This window comes from Pelobates fuscus, chromosome 1 (genome assembly GCF_036172605.1).
Source record: "Pelobates fuscus isolate aPelFus1 chromosome 1, aPelFus1.pri, whole genome shotgun sequence".
NCBI classification, from domain to species: Eukaryota; Metazoa; Chordata; class Amphibia; order Anura; family Pelobatidae; genus Pelobates; species Pelobates fuscus.
Window position 1 is genome coordinate 421,387,929 of NC_086317.1, and position 18,764 is coordinate 421,406,692.

An 18,764-nucleotide genomic window follows, 5' to 3' on the forward strand; every position below is an offset into this window, starting at 1 on the left:
ATTTGCAGCCACTCTCCTGCATGTAACAAACCACTGGGGTTGTGTTCAGTCCTGGAACTCTGGTGCAGTAACGGCTCTCCCTTACAAGTACGATCCACAGAGATCCTAAGGTTAAGAACAGGATTCGGTTGGTTCAGTGATGGCACGGGGGCTTTAATAAAAAAATAGCAGGAAAAATTCAAGGCAAAGGTATTTGAAGAAGGGTCAGGCAGAAATCAGAGTCAGACGGTCCAGAGGTCAGGGCAGGCGGCAATCAGCAAAATCCAGAGAGCAGGCAAAGTCAGGAAACCAGCAAGGACAGAAAGCACAGGGAAACAAAAGCTAGGAGTTCTGAGGCAGGCAACGAAACAACCAAGCACTGACTGAAGTCTCACCTATAAGAGGGGTTACCTGAGGTCAATGTGACTGACTGTGGAACTCAGCCCCATCTTGGATACACCATTGTCCTGGCTCCGCCCCTCTGTCTCACCTCCTCCAACCTCTGACTTGCAGACCAGTCTCCTCATGCAGCAGCTGCCATCTTGGAATGCTGGAACAATCACTCCGAGTTTCCTGGTTGTGAATCGAGGTACAGAGGATGCAGACTGGGGTGTAGCAGCCACAGGCACTATAACTATAACTGCTGCAGACTGACCTCCAGGGCTTTGTGGATGCCCAAAGACAGGTGAGTACCGTCAGTGAATGTGACAATGCAGTGTGTGTGTGTGTAGTGGATGCAGTGTGTATATGTATGTATATCTATGTATGTATGCATATATATGTATATATATATGTGTGTATTAATTTGTGTGTATATGCATATATGTGTATACACACAATTTGTGTTTGGATGTTGTTTGAATGTAGGCATACATTTGTGTGCAGTGTATACACTTATACATATACACACACAGACACACAAATACAGACACACAGATACACATGCAGACACACACAATGGCAGAGTTACACACACACATAACCACACTGACACACACAGATGCAGACACTCATACACAAACATTCATAGATACACACACATACATACAGAAATACTTAAAGACACACACATACATACTGACATACAGATAGACATACAGACACATACATACTGACATACAGGTAAACATACAGACACATACATACTGACATAAAGACACACCTACATACTGACGGACAAATAGACACACACATACATACTGACAGACAGATATACAGACACACACATACATACTGACAGACAGATATACAGACACACACATACATACTGATAGACAGACATACTGACATACATACAGACACACACACGCACACACACAGGCAGCTCATTTTTCAGCCACTCTCCTGTTTTTTTACCTTTTTTTGTACAGGAGGGTGGTTGGGGATGATGGGAGTCAGCTGGCTCTCCCTCCTCTATGGCTCAGTTCTGCCTCTCCTCCCTCCTGTGCGGAGTAAACTGGGAGGAAGTTACCGGCTGTCACTTCCTCCAAGCAGTAATTGCAACTGACATTTTCAAAGGGGCCCGGTGCGATAGTACACGGCCGTAAGTGCTGAGCAGGCCCACGAACACATAAGCCCATCGGGTGGCCCTAAGTGCGTGGTACCCATCAGCGTGCGGTGCACTGGCGGAAGTTCCGCCACTAGAGATGGGGAATGTGTGGCCCGGTCAGCCGGGCTCCCCAGGACCGACCGGCCCGTGACAAACGTCATTGTTGTCACCCCCTGATGGCGGCCCTGGCTTTAATCACTGAAGGTGTCGTTCTGGGAAAGGAGGGATATTAACAGAGATACTCAGACTGAGTACCGAGCTCCGTTACGATGATCACTTTTTAAACTGTTATAAAAATGTATTAGAATGTGACTGTTTCTGTTGCATAACAGAAGAAAGCAAAGAGCCAGCGGCTTATCACAACCAGTACTTGCTCTGCTTAGGCTACTCAACTATTCTCTCCCATCACACAATACATGTGCAACAACAGGACACTAGATTCACACTACTCTTTCTATAAATGTAATCTAAAAAAAAAAAAATATCTGCCCCTGAGTCTCAGGAAGATTAAAGTCTCTTCAGTGCATTAGCTCTCCACTAGATGCTTGGCATTTATCAGATCCTATTCTGTGTTTAAAATACACCTGCAGATTTATTTACTAAAGTGAGAAATTTCAAGAAAATATAAAGTGAATTTTAAATAAGACAAAAACATTCAACCAGAAGAAAAGAAAAAAAATCACCAATGCTTCTAGTTCGGCTGTTTTGCCTTTTTAAAATGTACTTTGAATTAGACACAATCCTCACTTTAGTGAATATTACTGATGAATATTCAAATAAGTTTGTAAACTACACACAACAAAACTGCATTTTCCAATGCTAGTAAAGAGCATGGATCATATTGTGACATTTTTTTTTTCCAGATAAGCTGTATTTTCTGTCAAGGAATGAATTGATCTGCAATTTGGGATATAAGGTCCCGAGTATCTAACAAGCCATAAATTCACTATAAGTTTGTGCACAGATCTTTCTATCATTTTCTTAGCACTCATAAACCATATCCCTGTCCTAATAAGGGTGGGGATGACTTTGAAGAGGAAGAGATAGTTTGCCAGTGGGGAAGGGGTTATATAGATAGATAGATATGTCTGTAATTTATATCATACAGTATCGGCAGAGAATTGCTTTTTTATTGTAGCAATTTAATGACAATTTACCTATGACCCAGTGACCATGATGTCTAATGTATATATTGTATATCTACTGGGATTTCAATGACAGATTTACAGGGAAATTAACTGAATGGTTCCCCAAGGCTACAATTTTAGTATTTTTGGCACCTTCAGACCATTTGCTTTTCCCAAGTTAGCAACAAAGATTAGACAATGTAAGGGGAATAGGTGAGAACGGCATTACCAGTAGTAAAATGTGCTAGCAATGCAATAAGAAGTTGAAATAAACATATAAATAGATCTATATCACTACAAAGATTTATATAGCTGTCCAAAGGCTCTATTCAGTAAGATCCTTCTGATCTAGAATGGAAAACCAGGCAAAATCTATACACATATAGTGTATACAGTGGAATAGGAATTTAAAGACAAACTAATATTATTTTTTTTATCGTAAAGGAAAGTTACTTATGTTTTTTGAGGTTTATAACGTGCCTGTGGTCTAAAAGTGTTGTAAATGTTTCAGGGCTGTGATTTTAAAATGCTCCTTGAAAAAAAACATGCTGCCAATTTAATCCGATATCCACATTACAATCAAATGTGAAATGAGATTTCGAACATTTATTTCAAGCTTATCTTAATACCATTAACAGTGATAAATAAACTGCAGCTGTGCCACTTTGATGTGTTGCCACTGCAGAACATAGGTGATCTAATAGTGATGATCACGCATTTTTTTTTTTTTTTTTGTCAGTTCTGAGGAATAACTATGGGCTGAGAGGTATAAGGGAAGGCTAGTTCAGTACTCTCTAATTCAGCATTTTCCAATAAGTGTTCTGCAAAACCCTAGGGTTCCGCGAGAACAAAATTGGGGTTCCACTGCGATTTGCCTGTCGGGTGGCCCAAGCATTTAGGACCACCCAATGGGTATCGCTAAACAGTGGTCCGGTCAGCACTTTCTCCCAGACAGAGCACGCTGGCTGGAGGGAGAGAGAGGGAGCAGCGGAGAGTGAGCAGCTGCTGACCTGGCACACCATCCTCAGCCAGTAGCCTGTAGCACTGAAGGAAGTCACCCTCATGAAGGAAAAAGGTAAGTGAACAGCAAATATATGTGTATGTGTATCTGTGTGTGTGTGTGTGTATCTGCCAATGTATGTGTATCTGTGTGTGTGTGTGTGCGCGCCCGCGCGCGTGTATCTGCCAATGTATGTGAATCTGTGTGTGCATGTGCCAGTTTGTGTATCTGTGTGTCAAGGTGTGTGTATATCTGTGTATCTGTGTCTGTGTGTGTCAGTGTGTATGTGCTAGTGTGTATCTGTGTCAGTGTATCTGTCTCTGTGTGTGTCAGTGTATCTCTCAGTGTGTGTGTGTGTGTGTGTGTGCCAATGTGTGTACAGTTGTGCCAGTGTGTGTGTCAGTATGTGTATCTGTGTGTCAGTGTTATGTCAGTGTGTGTATATGTGTGCCACTATGTACCAGTGTGTATCTTTGAGTCAGATAGATACATACATACACACACATATACACACACTGCACATACAAACACAGATACACACACATTGACACATGGACCCACACCAGCACATGCAAACACAGATACACACCGGCACATACACACAGATATACACAACTTGATACACAGATATACACACAGGCACACATAGACACACAGATACATACACACAGGCACACACATACACACACACACAGATACACACTGTGTGTCAAGGTGTGTGTATCTGTGTGTCAGTGTGTGTATCTGTATGCCTGTGTGTGTGTGTGTGTGTGTGTGTGTGTATGTGTCACTGTGTGTATCTGTGTGTGTGTGTGTGTGTGTGTATCTCTGTGTGCATGTACCGGTGTGTATCTGTGTTTGTATGTGCCTGTTTGTGTCTATGTGTCGAAGTGTGTGTATCTGTGTTTGTATGTGCCAGTGTGGGTATCTGAGTCTCAATGTGTGTGTATCTGTGTCAGTGTGTGTCTGTGAGTGTATGTGTTTGTGTGTATATGGCCGTGTATGTGTCGGTGTGTTTCTGCTTGTTAATGTGTATGTATGTGGCAGTACATATACAGACATCCCAGCAATCAAACACCAACACAACACACACTCCTGCAAACACAAACATGAGATAAAAAGACACCCCTGAATGTTAACTCCAAAATTATGTACAAACACTCAAACACCAATACTACACACAAATGTACATCTGCATTTAAGATCCAACACTACATCCAAACATCCAAACACACCTCTGCACACAAATGCAAACATTACATACAAACACATCCCTGTATTAAAATGCTAAAATTATTTACAAACACTAACTCAACACACAGCAGCACACCTGCTTCTAAGTACTACAATCTGTTTACTATCTGTAGAAATTAGTGTGTATATATAGTAAAAAAAAACTAAATTTGCCAAAAAAGTAGACATTATGATCTGCTAATTGAAAGGTTTATGCAACAGTGTGAAATTGTTTTTTTTTAATGTAAGGGTGACCGTGTAGGGGCAAAATGTGAGGGTGACAGTGGTGGATAGCAGGATGTGAGGATGACAGTGGTGGGGGACAGGATGTGAGGATGACAGTGTGGGGGTGACATTTTAGGGGGCAGGATGTAAGAGTGACAGTGCGGGGGGGCAGGATGTGAGGGTCACAGGATGGGATTATGACAGTATGGGGTCAGGATATGAGGGTGACATTGTGGAGGTGACAGTACTGGATGGTAGTGTGTGGAGGGGACAGTGGGGAGGCAGGGTGTGAGGGTGACAGTGACAGGGGGCAGGGTGTGAGGGTGACAGTGGGGGGCATGGTGAGGTTGATGACAGGCTATGAGGTGGGGGCAAGGTTTGAGGGTGACAGTGGGGGGGCAAGTTGTGACGTGTCAATGGGGGACAGGGTATGAGGGTGACAGTGACGGGGCAGGGTGTGAGGGTGACAGTGACAGGGTGACAATGACGGTGTAGGGTATGAGGGTGACAGTGGGGGTGTAGGGTATGAGGGTAATAGTGAGGAGGGCAGGGTGTGAGGGTGACAGTGGGGCGGTAGGGTGTGAGGATGACAGTGACAAGGTGACATTTGGGGGGAAAGGTATGAGGGTGACAGTGACAAGGTAACAGTGGGGGCAGGGTATGAGGGTGACAGTGGGGGGCAGGGTAAGAGGGTGACAGTGATAAGATGACAGTGGTGGGGGCAGGGTGTGAGGGTGACAGGGTGACAGTGGGGGGCAGGGTATGTGGGTGACAGTGACAAGGTAACAGTGGGGGGGCAGGGTATGAGGGTGACAGTCGGGGGGGCGGGTATGAGGGTGACAGTGACAAGGTGACAGTGGGGGGATGCAAGGTGTGAGGGTGACAGTGGGGGGGCAGGGTATGAGGGTGACAGTGACAAGGTAACAGTGGGGGGCAGGTTATGAGGGTGACAGTGGGGGGCAGGGTAAGAGGGTGACAGTGATAAGATGACAGTGGTGGGGGGCAGGGTGTGAGGGTGACAGGGTGACAGTGGGGGGCAGGGTATGTGGGTGACAGTGACAAGGTAACAGTGGGGGGGCAGGGTATGAGGGTGACAGTGTCAATGGGGGACAGGGTATGAGGGTGACAGTGACGGGGCAGGGTGTGAGGGTGACAGTGACAGGGTGACAATGACGGTGTAGGGTATGAGGGTGACAGTGGGGGTGTAGGGTATGAGGGTAACAGTGGGGAGGGCAGGGTATGAGGGTGACAGTGGGGGGGCCAGAGTATGAGGGTGACAGTGACAAGGTGACAGTAGAGGGATGCGGGGTGTGAGGGTGACAGTGGGGCGGTAGGGTGTGAGGATGACAGTGACAAGGTGACATTTGGGGGGCAAGGTATGAGGGTGACAGTGACAAGGTAACAGTGGGGGCAGGGTATGAGGGTGACAGTGGGGGGCAGGGTAAGAGGGTGACAGTGATAAGATGACAGTGGTGGGGGCAGGGTGTGAGGGTGACAGGGTGACAGTGGGGGGCAGGGTATGTGGGTGACAGTGACAAGGTAACAGTGGGGGGCAGGGTATGAGGGTGACAGTGGGGGGGCGGGTATGAGGGTGACAGTGACAAGGTGACAGTGGGGGGATGCAAGGTGTGAGGGTGACAGTGGGGGGGCAGGGTATGAGGGTGACAGTGACAAGGTAACAGTGGGGGGCAGGGTATGAGGGTGACAGTGGGGGGCAGGGTAAGAGGGTGACAGTGATAAGATGACAGTGGTGGGGGGCAGGGTATGTGGGTGACAGTGACAAGGTAACAGTTGGGGGGGGCAGGGTATGAGGGTGACAGTGTCAATGGGGGACAGGGTATGAGGGTGACAGTGACGGGGCAGGGTGTGAGGGTGACAGTGACAGGGTGACAATGACGGTGTAGGGTATGAGGGTGACAGTGGGGGTGTAGGGTATGAGGGTAACAGTGGGGAGGGCAGGGTGTGAGGGTGACAGTGACAAGGTGACAGTAGAGGGATGCGGGGTGTGAGGGTGACAGTGGGGCGGTAGGGTGTGAGGATGACAGTGACAAGGTGACATTTGGGGGGCAGGGTATGAGGGTGACAGTGACAAGGTAACAGTGGGGGCAGGGTATGAGGGTGACAGTGGGGGGGCAGGGTAAGAGGGTGACAGTGATAAGATGACAGTGGTGGGGGCAGGGTGTGAGGGTGACAGGGTGACTGTGGGGGGGCAGGGTATGTGGGTGACAGTGACAAGGTAACAGTGGGGGGGCAGGGTATGAGGGTGACAGTGTCAATGGGGGACAGGGTATGAGGGTGACAGTGACGGGGCAGGGTGTAAGGGTGACAGTGACAGGGTGACAATGACGGTGTAGGGTATGAGGGTGACAGTGGGGGTGTAGGGTATGAGGGTAACAGTGGGGAGGGCAGGGTGTGAGGGTGACAGTGGGGGGGCCAGGGTATGAGGGTGACAGTGACAAGGTGACAGTAGAGGGATGCGGGGTGTGAGGGTGACAGTGGGGCGGTAGGGTGTGAGGATGACAGTGACAAGGTGACATTTGGGGGGCAGGGTATGAGGGTGACAGTGACAAGGTAACAGTGGGGGCAGGGTATGAGGGTGACAGTGGGGGGCAGGGTAAGAGGGTGACAGTGATAAGATGACAGTGGTGGGGGCAGGGTGTGAGGGTGACAGGGTGACAGTGGGGGGCAGGGTATGTGGGTGACAGTGACAAGGTAACAGTGGGGGGGCAGGGTATGAGGGTGACAGTGGGGGGGCGGGTATGAGGGTGACAGTGACAAGGAGACAGTGGGGGATGCAAGGTGTGAGTGTGACAGTGGGGGGGTCAGGGTATGAGGGTGACAGTGACAAGGTAACAGTGGGGGGCAGGGTATGAGGGTGACAGTGGGGGGGGGCAGGGTAAGAGGGTGACAGTGATAAGATGACAGTGGTGGGGGGCAGGGTGTGAGGGTGACAGGGTGACAGTGGGGGGGGGGCAGGGTATGAGGGTGACAGTGACAAGGTAACAGTGGGGGAGCAGGGTATGAGGGTGACAGTGGGGGGGGCGGGTATGAGGGTGACAGTGACAAGGTGACAGTAGGGGGATGCAAGTTGTGAGGGTGACAGTGGGTGGGCAGGGTGTGAGGGTGACAGTGGGGAGAGGGGTGACAGGCTGTGAGGTGAGGGCAGACTGTGGGGAGGCTGTGATCTGCCTCCCCACACTTACATACCTTGTTTTTCAGTGCTCCCCATTCCATGGTGGTCCAGTGGCTGTCTCTACAGGTCTGCAGCTCTGCCGGGTGTGAGCTGCAGACCAAGTTCTCGCAAGCTTCCGATTAGAGCATTGCCTGGGAGCTTACGAGCTTTCCATCACATGGTTTGCAGCTCTGCACATGGCAGAGCTGCAGACCGGAGGCTCTCTCCGGGCAGACTAATGGAGGAGCCCCGGGGCATACAGGGCAATTCACAGGCCCCCTCCTCATGTCGGGTCCTCGGACACTGACCAAGAATCCGACTGATTAGTCTGCCACAAGGTTTAGAGAGCTGTCTCTGCTGCATTTATATGGTGGCTCGGGGCAGCAAAATGCCGCCCCTGTTAAAGTTCTACCTGGGGCCATTGTCCTACTCCATCCTATGGACGGGCCGGCCCTGGGCAAAATGCTGTCCCTGTTAAAGTGTGATATAGATCCAATAAGATCTTTGTTATATTCAGGGGAACCCACATTGTTACAAGTGCTCTTGGAGGAGCGTGAATTAGACACCAGATGCTTGATGGTTATCCTATGGACGGGCCGGTCCTGGGAACAAAACATACAAATGAGTATAATAAGCATAGTAGAAGGTTTGACACCACATTAACATTTTAATCTGTAACTTAATTCAATATTGACAACAGTAAAATATGGCAAACAAACGTTTGTATGTTAGGAGATCTACCCGATCCGATGAAGCTCTGGACTTCTTCAGTGTTATGGACATTAGCTCACTCATGGAGCATGTCATAAATAAATCCAAGGAGCGCCGCTTCACTTCTACTCCATCATTGGCCATGTCACTCCAACAACCTCGTTCAAGCACTTTTTCAGGTCTCAGGAGTGATGTGGACCAATCAGTGCTCAGATAAACACTATATAAGTTTTTGTTGGCCTCATTAACTTTTCCCTGTTGTGGTTTCTGTCTTTGTTCTTGGTTAGTGCATTCATATTTATTCTTTGACATTCTGGTTTTGACTTTGGCTTGTTTCTTGGACATTAAGTATCCAATTTGCACCTGGCTAGTTATTTAATTTGTCTCCCTATCCGTTCCTCTGATTTCCCTGTCTTTTAATTTTTTTTTACAATTTCTCTTTCCTATATGTTAAGGGCGGCCACTCTAAGGTCCAGTAATATGTGTTTCCTCTATCTGCTAACCTGAGACCTGCGTGGTAGGGTATAGTATTCCTGATAATGTACTCGAAAATCAGAAAGTTCACTTTCTCAGCAATAAAACCACAATAAAAGAACTCTGCAACAGCAAAAAAAATGCAGTGACTGCTTGTCTTTGTTCCATTAGAAATAGACTCAATACGTTTTTGGCCATTGACAATGTAAAGGAAGTCCTTGGATTTTCAAAGAGTTTGTGAAAAGTTTAAGTGAGAGGGCAGCAACATGAAGCCTGGTAGAGTCTTAAGATGGCAGCTGCATGGTGCATTTTGGGTAAGTGCCAATTACTAATTTCATACACGTTAGTTAAATGGCCCTTCAAAGATTAAATACAGTAAATGATTGAGATAAGATAGGGTTGAAGACAGATGGAAAGCATACAGTGTGCTGCTAAGACCCAAATGTGTAAAAGCAAAAATGCTGCTTAACTTCTTTGTTTCGTGTTCTTATTCTGTGTTATATTGCCTGCCCTACTGGCCATGCCAACATAAAACAAAATTGTTTGGCTCTGAATTTGGCAAGTTACTATAAATCCGATTGGGGAATTTGTGGTTGGGGCCTTGGTCGAAACTTTTGTTGGCCTCATTAACTTTTCCCTGTTGTGGTTTCTGTCTTTGTTCTTGGTTAGTGCATTCATATTTATTCTTTGACATTCTGGTTTTGACTTTGGCTTGTTTCTTGGACATTAAGTATCCAATTTGCACCTGGCTAGTTATTTAATTTGTCTCCCTATCCGTTCCTCTGATTTCCCTGTCTTTTAATTTTTTTTTACAATTTCTCTTTCCTATATGTTAAGGGCGGCCACTCTAAGGTCCAGTAATATGTGTTTCCTCTATCTGCTAACCTGAGACCTGCGTGGTAGGGTATAGTATTCCTGATAATGTACTCGAAAATCAGAAAGTTCACTTTCTCAGCAATAAAACCACAATAAAAGAACTCTGCAACAGCAAAAAAAATGCAGTGACTGCTTGTCTTTGTTCCATTAGAAATAGACTCAATACGTTTTTGGCCATTGACAATGTAAAGGAAGTCCTTGGATTTTCAAAGAGTTTGTGAAAAGTTTAAGTGAGAGGGCAGCAACATGAAGCCTGGTAGAGTCTTAAGATGGCAGCTGCATGGTGCATTTTGGGTAAGTGCCAATTACTAATTTCATACACGTTAGTTAAATGGCCCTTCAAAGATTAAATACAGTAAATGATTGAGATAAGATAGGGTTGAAGACAGATGGAAAGCATACAGTGTGCTGCTAAGACCCAAATGTGTAAAAGCAAAAATGCTGCTTAACTTCTTTGTTTCGTGTTCTTATTCTGTGTTATATTGCCTGCCCTACTGGCCATGCCAACATAAAACAAAATTGTTTGGCTCTGAATTTGGCAAGTTACTATAAATCCGATTGGGGAATTTGTGGTTGGGGCCTTGGTCGAAACTTTTGTTGGCCTCATTAACTTTTCCCTGTTGTGGTTTCTGTCTTTGTTCTTGGTTAGTGCATTCATATTTATTCTTTGACATTCTGGTTTTGACTTTGGCTTGTTTCTTGGACATTAAGTATCCAATTTGCACCTGGCTAGTTATTTAATTTGTCTCCCTATCCGTTCCTCTGATTTCCCTGTCTTTTAATTTTTTTTTACAAGTTCTCTTTCTTATATGTTAAGGGCGGCCACTCTAAGGTCCAGTAATATGTGTTTCCTCTATCTGCTAACCTGAGACCTGCGTGGTAGGGTATAGTATTCCTGATAATGTACTCGAAAATCAGAAAGTTCACTTTCTCAGCAATAAAACCACAATAAAAGAACTCTGCAACAGCAAAAAAAATGCAGTGACTGCTTGTCTTTGTTCCATTAGAAATAGACTCAATACGTTTTTGGCCATTGACAATGTAAAGGAAGTCCTTGGATTTTCAAAGAGTTTGTGAAAAGTTTAAGTGAGAGGGCAGCAACATGAAGCCTGGTAGAGTCTTAAGATGGCAGCTGCATGGTGCATTTTGGGTAAGTGCCAATTACTAATTTCATACACGTTAGTTAAATGGCCCTTCAAAGATTAAATACAGTATATGATTGAGAAATGATAGGGTTGCAGACAGAGGGAAAGCTCATACAGTGTGCTGCTAAGACCCAAATGTGTAAAAGCAAAAATGCTGCTTAACTTCTTTGTTTCGTGTTCTTATTCTGTGTTATATTGCCTGCCCTACTGGCCATGCCAACATGAAACAAAATTGTTTGGCTCTGAATTTGGCAAGTTACTATAAATCCGATTGGGGAATTTGTGGTTGGGGCCTTGGTCGAAACTTTTCCCAGACCATTTTGGGTGGGATAAAAACAAGCAGTCACTGGATTTCTTTGGTGTTGCTCTTATCAGTTATCTCACCATCATTTAACTCAATGCATCCCTCATAAATGTATTTGGTGTAGTCAAGACCCCTATGTACATACAGATACAAAAACATTTATATTTGTAAAGTAAATAACCAAGCTAGATTTCCGTGCAGGGCCTCTGTGAGTCATCTTAGGCTTATCTAATTCTCTAACACGTTCATCACTTTCACTTCCTTCATTTAACACTTTTAAAGCTGTTGTCATCAGTGGCACAGTGTTGATATTTTAATAGGCAATTAGCGTGCATGTAAGACTGCTTTGTCTGCAGGACAGGATTGTGCTTTTAATCGCCAGGGCAGGATTAATTCCCATCGGTACCTGCTTTATGGGAAACCCAAACAGATGGGGGCCAAACAGCTTTCTAATAGTACCATAAGATGCACACACATCCTAAATTCATTACAGCTGCAAATAAAAGCACTGGTATAAACAACTGTTCCGGAGAACAGCTAATGGAGTTATGTTTATATGATTAGAGAAAAGGGCTTTATAGATTTTCTACAATCGTTTTTTTAAAGCTTACAAATCAGACATGGAATAAGGTTGTGGTGTATTTGGTTTGTGTCTTTAGTGTCTTACAATGTGCCTCAATTTACCTGATAACAGCATTTCTAAGCACTCACAGTAAACACAGTTTGTCTTTTCTTCAGAGACGGCCAAAATGCAATGGAAAGTAAAAGAATAACTTAATAAGGTTGCATACAGGCTATAATATGATAAAAATAAGCATCTCTAGTGTCATTCCGTCAAAAACATCAAATACTCTGTCTGCAGATAAAAGGAAATTGAAATCGAAACTGTGTGATAGTTTCCTGACAATATGTAGATCTCTACAAACCATTTGTACCGTGTGCTAGTAGAATTCTATAGATTTTGTTGGCTTCTCCCTTTGTGACATCACGGAGTGTCCATTAATAAAATACTATTACATTCTGGTGCAGCAGTTCACAGTCATTGAGCCATTTCAATAGCCAGACGCATGACATTCTATAGGTTAAAATATGTTGTAGAATTTAATTACTTGATATTGACTATCCAAAAATGTCCCTTATGAATACACTAAAGCTCCTAGTTCAACCTTTCGCTATTTGTGAACGGAACTTGCGACTGTTATTCCACTAACATCTGCTGCTTCCTGTTACACCGTTCATTCATTTCCAGCTAGAGACCCCGTTCTAACACCTGTACCAGAAAGCTTTCTAATAACCCAAGTGTCCCTCAGTCAGTCACCTACCCAATAAGCAGTTATAGAGCAATTAGCATGCTGTGCTCTGTAATGACAATGGGATATGCGGATGTTTCTGAATAGATAAAACCAACAATTCTTTGCTCAGGGAAAAGGGGGTCCCAGGCATATGGCAAATATTTCAAGACAATAACATTTCAGGACTTTTGTGCTAAAATGTTAAAGGAACATTATAGGGTCAGGAACACAAACATGTGTTCCTAATCCTATAGTATTAAAACCACCATCTAGCCCACCCTGGTCCCCCATTCCAACCTTAAATATAGTAAAATCTTACTTATATTCAAGTCTGCAGCTGCTGACTCTGCCCCTGATCTGCCTTCTCGACTGACATCATCAGAAGTGACTCTTTCAGCCAATCACAATGCTTTCCCATAGGATTGACTGAGACTGTCAAGGAGGCATATCAGGGGCAGAGCCAGCACAGGTCAAACACAGCCCTGGCCAATCAGCATCTTCTCATAGAGATGTATTGAATCACTGCATCTCTATGCGTAAAGTTCAGTTTCTCCATGCAGAGGGGGGAGACACTGAATGGGCACTGTGCAGCACTGCCCCAGTAAGCACCTCTAGCAGCCATCTGCAAAAAGCCTGAAGGGAATAATTATACTCACCAGAACAAATACATTAAGCTGTAGTTGTTCTGGTGACTATAGTGTCCCTTTAACCTCTTCCAGATCGGTGATGTACCATGCACGTCCGCCAAAAAACAGCCGTTAATGACCTCTCAGCCAGGCCTCCTAGTGCCTGAAAAAAGTTTCAAAAGTTAAAAAAGGTTAAATAAAAGTTTATAAAGTACATAAAAAGTACTTAGTTCATATATATATATATATGATCTAAGTACTTTTGTGTGCACATAAACACACATACACCATTATTAAAAGCGCACTTTAGTATTAATTATATAAATATATATTACTATTAAAATACACTTAGAATGACGTTAATTATATATATAATTCTGATTATATATATGTATATATATATAATAAAAATAATAAAAAAATGGAAAAAAATTAAATTAAAAAAATTATAAAATTAAATGTAAAAAAATTATAAAGCGGTTTAAATTTGTTCCAACTGTATTTTGATATTAATATACTGATGTCATATTCTGGCTCCCGGCTTCATTGAGCGGCGCGCGAGGGAGCTGAGCAGGAAGAGCTCAGGTGAGCATGCTCCATCGCTGCCCGCCTCGGGAGGGGCTCAAAGGTGGCCAGACGGCCAGCTCTTGAACCCCCAGGACAAGAGGCAAACAAGGGATCTGCCTGGGCATTTGGGGGTGAAAGTTGGGGGCAGATGCCTTGTTTGCCTAGTGTAAGATACGTCCCTGACCATATGGTCTCAAAAGGCAACACAGACCCAGCAAACAAATCTGGCAAACTGAATTGGGAAAACCTTATATTGACCCTGTAACTTTCCAAAACACTACAAAACCTGTACATGGGGGGTATTGTTATCCTCGGGAGACTTTAATGAACACAAATATGAGTGTTTAAAACAGTAAAACTTATCACAATGATGAAATCACCAGTAAAAGTGCAGCTTTTGTGTAAAAAAATGCAAGAAACAAATATGAACGCTAGCTTTGGCAAGCGTTTGTGGCTAAGTTGCTACTACAAAAGACTGGACATACCCCATTTTGAATACCCTGGATTGTCTACTTTTTCAAATGGTAGGTCATGGTGGGGTTCATTTTCATTTCTGGGCTGCCATACCGTCTCAAAGGCAACATAGCCAATCTGGCAAATAGCAATTTCCAAAACCAGAAATTGGCAAATCTTATGTTTGACCCTGTAACTTTCCAAATCACCATAAAACCTGTACTTGAGGGGTACTGTTGTACTCGTGAGACATTACTCTACACAAATATGAGTGGTTTTTTTTTTAGCAGTAAAATTTATTATACTGATAATATCATCAGTGAAATGGCAGTTTAACCCCTTAAGGACCAAACTTCTGGAATAAAAGGGAATCATGATGTGTCACACACGTCATGTGTCCTTAAGGGGTTAAGTGTGAAAAATGCAAAAAAAGCTAATATAAACGCTAATTTTGGCCAGGGTTTGTGACTAAGTGGCCACCAAAAAGACTGGACATACCCCATTTAGAATACTGTGGGTTGTCTACTTTTACAAATGGTATGCCATGATGGGGTTAATTTTCATCCTGGGCTGCCATACAGTCTCAAAGGCAACATAGGCCCAGCAAACCCATCTGGCAAATTTCAATGTGCAAACATGGAAAATGTGAAAGCCCTACATTTGACCCCTGTAAGTTTGCAAAAACCCATTAAACCTGTACATTGTGGGCACTGTTGTACGCAGGTGATATTGCTGAACACATATTGGGGTGTTCTTTGTCAGTAACACATAACAGGAACTGAAAATGCATGACTAAAAACAATGTGAGAAAAAAATAACACAAAAAATGACTACTAAGGTTTGACAAAGACTAGTGGTAGAATTAGTGCATGGAAAGTGTTAAAATTCCACCATGTGAAATACCCTAGGGTGTCTACTTTGCAAAAATATATGGTTTGATGGGGGTAAATTACATTGGCCGGCTTCAAAAATGTCCCAAATAGGACATGGGTGCATGATGACCAGCTGTGAAAATTCCAAGTTGGAAAACTGGAATGCACACCCTCCAAATAAGGTCTTTTAGCCCCCAGGGAACCTGACACCAGTGGTGTATCTTGGTTTTGTGCTGCCCTAGGCAGGACAAAACTCAGACACCCCCCCCTCCCCCCGCGCGCGCGCGCCACCCCCACCCAACCCTTCCCCCCTGCCCCGCCTTCTAAATACACACACATTCACTGAGAGATACGCATACACTAGCTAACACACACACAGTCAGACACACACAGTCGGACACACACACACACACTAACAAACACACACAGTCGGACACACACACTAACAAACACACACAGTCGGACAAACACACACTAACAGACACACACAGTGAGACACACACACTAACAAACACACACAGTCGGACACACACACTAACAAACACACACAGTCGGACACACACACACTAACAGACACACACACTAACAAACACACACAGTCGGACACACACACACACACACTAACAGACACACAGTGAGACACACACACTAACAAACACACACAGTCGGACACACACACACTAACAGACACACACTGTCGGACACACAGTCAGACACACACACTAACAGACACACACACACACACACACTAACAGACACACACAAACAGACACACACATACACACTAACACACACACACACACACACACAAACTAACAGACACACACACACACTAACAGACACACACACACTAACAGACACACACACACTATCAGACACACACACACACACTATCAGACACACACAGTCAGAGACACACACTCACATTAACACATTTTTTTTTTTTATTTACTCCCCCCCCCCGCCTCCCTACCTTTGGGAATGCTGGGGGTGGGGGGGTTCTCCCATTCCCTGGTGGTCCAGTGGCTGCAGGACGGCACTGGCGGGCAGGCTGGGCGGCCGGCGAGGGAGCTCTTCCCCTGAGCTCTCTGCTCAGCTCCCTCGCGCGCCGCCCGCAGAGTGAGGCTGGGAGGCGGAGCCGGAATATGACGTCATATTCCGGCTCCCAGTCTCACTCTGCGGGCGGCGCGCGAGGGAGCTGAGCAGAGAGCTCAGGGGAAGAGCTCCCCCGCCGGCCGCCCAGCAACCAGCAACCAGCCCAGCATGTCTGTTAGCCGCAAGGCTAACAAGACATTTGCCTTGGGCATTTGGGGGCGGCGTTTTTTGCCGCCCCCTGGAAAATGCCGCCCAAGGCAAATGCCTTGTTTGCCTCGCGGCTAATACGCCCCTGCCTGACACACCTATATATAGCTGGTATCACTACACTCAGGAGATGTTGCTGAACACATATTGGGGTGTTCTTTGTCAGTAACACATAACAGGAACTGAGAATCCATGACAGGTGTATAGTCGCCATTTGGGCAGTCGGAATCCAGGACAAACCACCCCCATAACCTAACCCAATAACACACAGACACTAAGTATTATGGGGAAATTTGTCCACAGCTTTATTAACCAATAATTATAATAATAATAATAATAATAATAATAATAATAATAACAATAATAAATTAACACATTAAACATGGGTCATTGCCCCCCATACTCCGCCCCCTGGCATCCTGTTCCTTCGGCTACCATACAAAAGGCAATGACCCCCATATAATAACACCTATACATGTTTATAACATATTTATCACATACACCAACATTCCAAAGTACCAGCCAACCATTAACCACGGCAGGGGTATACCCGGATACCCCTGCCCCACCAGGTTCTGAGTCACCTCCAGGACTCGAAACCTCTCAACCACCGATGACCACAATCTGTTATTCCACCTCACGTTCATCCAGGGGAGCCTATTTTCTCTCCTTCGGCTCCCCGTCCCGCCGCTGTGAAAGAAACGGGTTAAAACAAACACATAACAAACAAAGGGAGGGTGGGTGGGACAAACTCAACCGGGTAGAAAGTTAGAATGACTCACCTAAGATGGCTGCTCATTTAAATAGCCCATCCTATTTACCCATAATCCAACCCTTGCTTACTTCCTCCTAAGCCCGCCTCCTAACCCCTGTCAAGGCCTTTTTCCGCTTAGCTGCGCTCTGGCTACATGGGGCTACATGCCTATAGTACAATATGAGAAAACAATAACACAAAAAATTACTACCCAAAGGTTTGACAAAGACTAGTGGTAGAATTAGTGCATGGAAAGTGTTAACATATCACCATTTGAAATACCATTGGGTGTCTACTTTCCAAAAATATATGGTTTGATGGGGGTAAATTACATTGGCTGGCTTCAAAAATGTCCCAAATAGGACATGGGTACATGATGACCAGCTGTGAAAATTCCAAGTTGGAAAACTGGAATGCACACCCTCCAAATAAGGTCTTTTAGCCCCCAGAGAACACGACACACCTATACTTGGGGGGTATCACTGTACTCGGGAGATGTTGCTGAATACACATTGGGGTGTTCTTTGGTGTTCTTTTTTTTAAAAAAAACATTTCCCATAGATTGGTGGTTGCATGAAAAGAGTCAATATATCCCAAGTTTAATACCTTAGGTTGCCTTCTTTTTAAAAATACATACATGTGAAGGGTTATTCAGTGATTCCTGACAGATATCAGTGTTACAATTTAACTTTCATTCATTTTGAAAAAAAAAAATGGATTGGAAATATCAAAGTGCTACTTGTATTTATCGCCCTATAATTTTCCGAAAAAACAGAGAACATGTTAACATTGGGTATTTCTAAAATCTGGACAAAATTTAGAAACTATTTAGCACAGGTGTTTATTGGCGGTTGTAGATGCGTAACAGATTTTGGGGGCCAAAGTTAGAAAAGGTGTGTTTTTTTTACAGTTTTTCATCATATTTTATAATTTTTTTTATAGTAAATCATATGATGAGATAAAAATCATGGTGTCTTTAGAAAGATCATTTAATGGCGAGTAAAACGGTATATAATATGTGTGGGTACAGTAAATGAGTAAAAGGAAAATTACAGCTAAACATAAACACCGCAGAAATGTAAAAACAGCCCTGGTCCCAAACG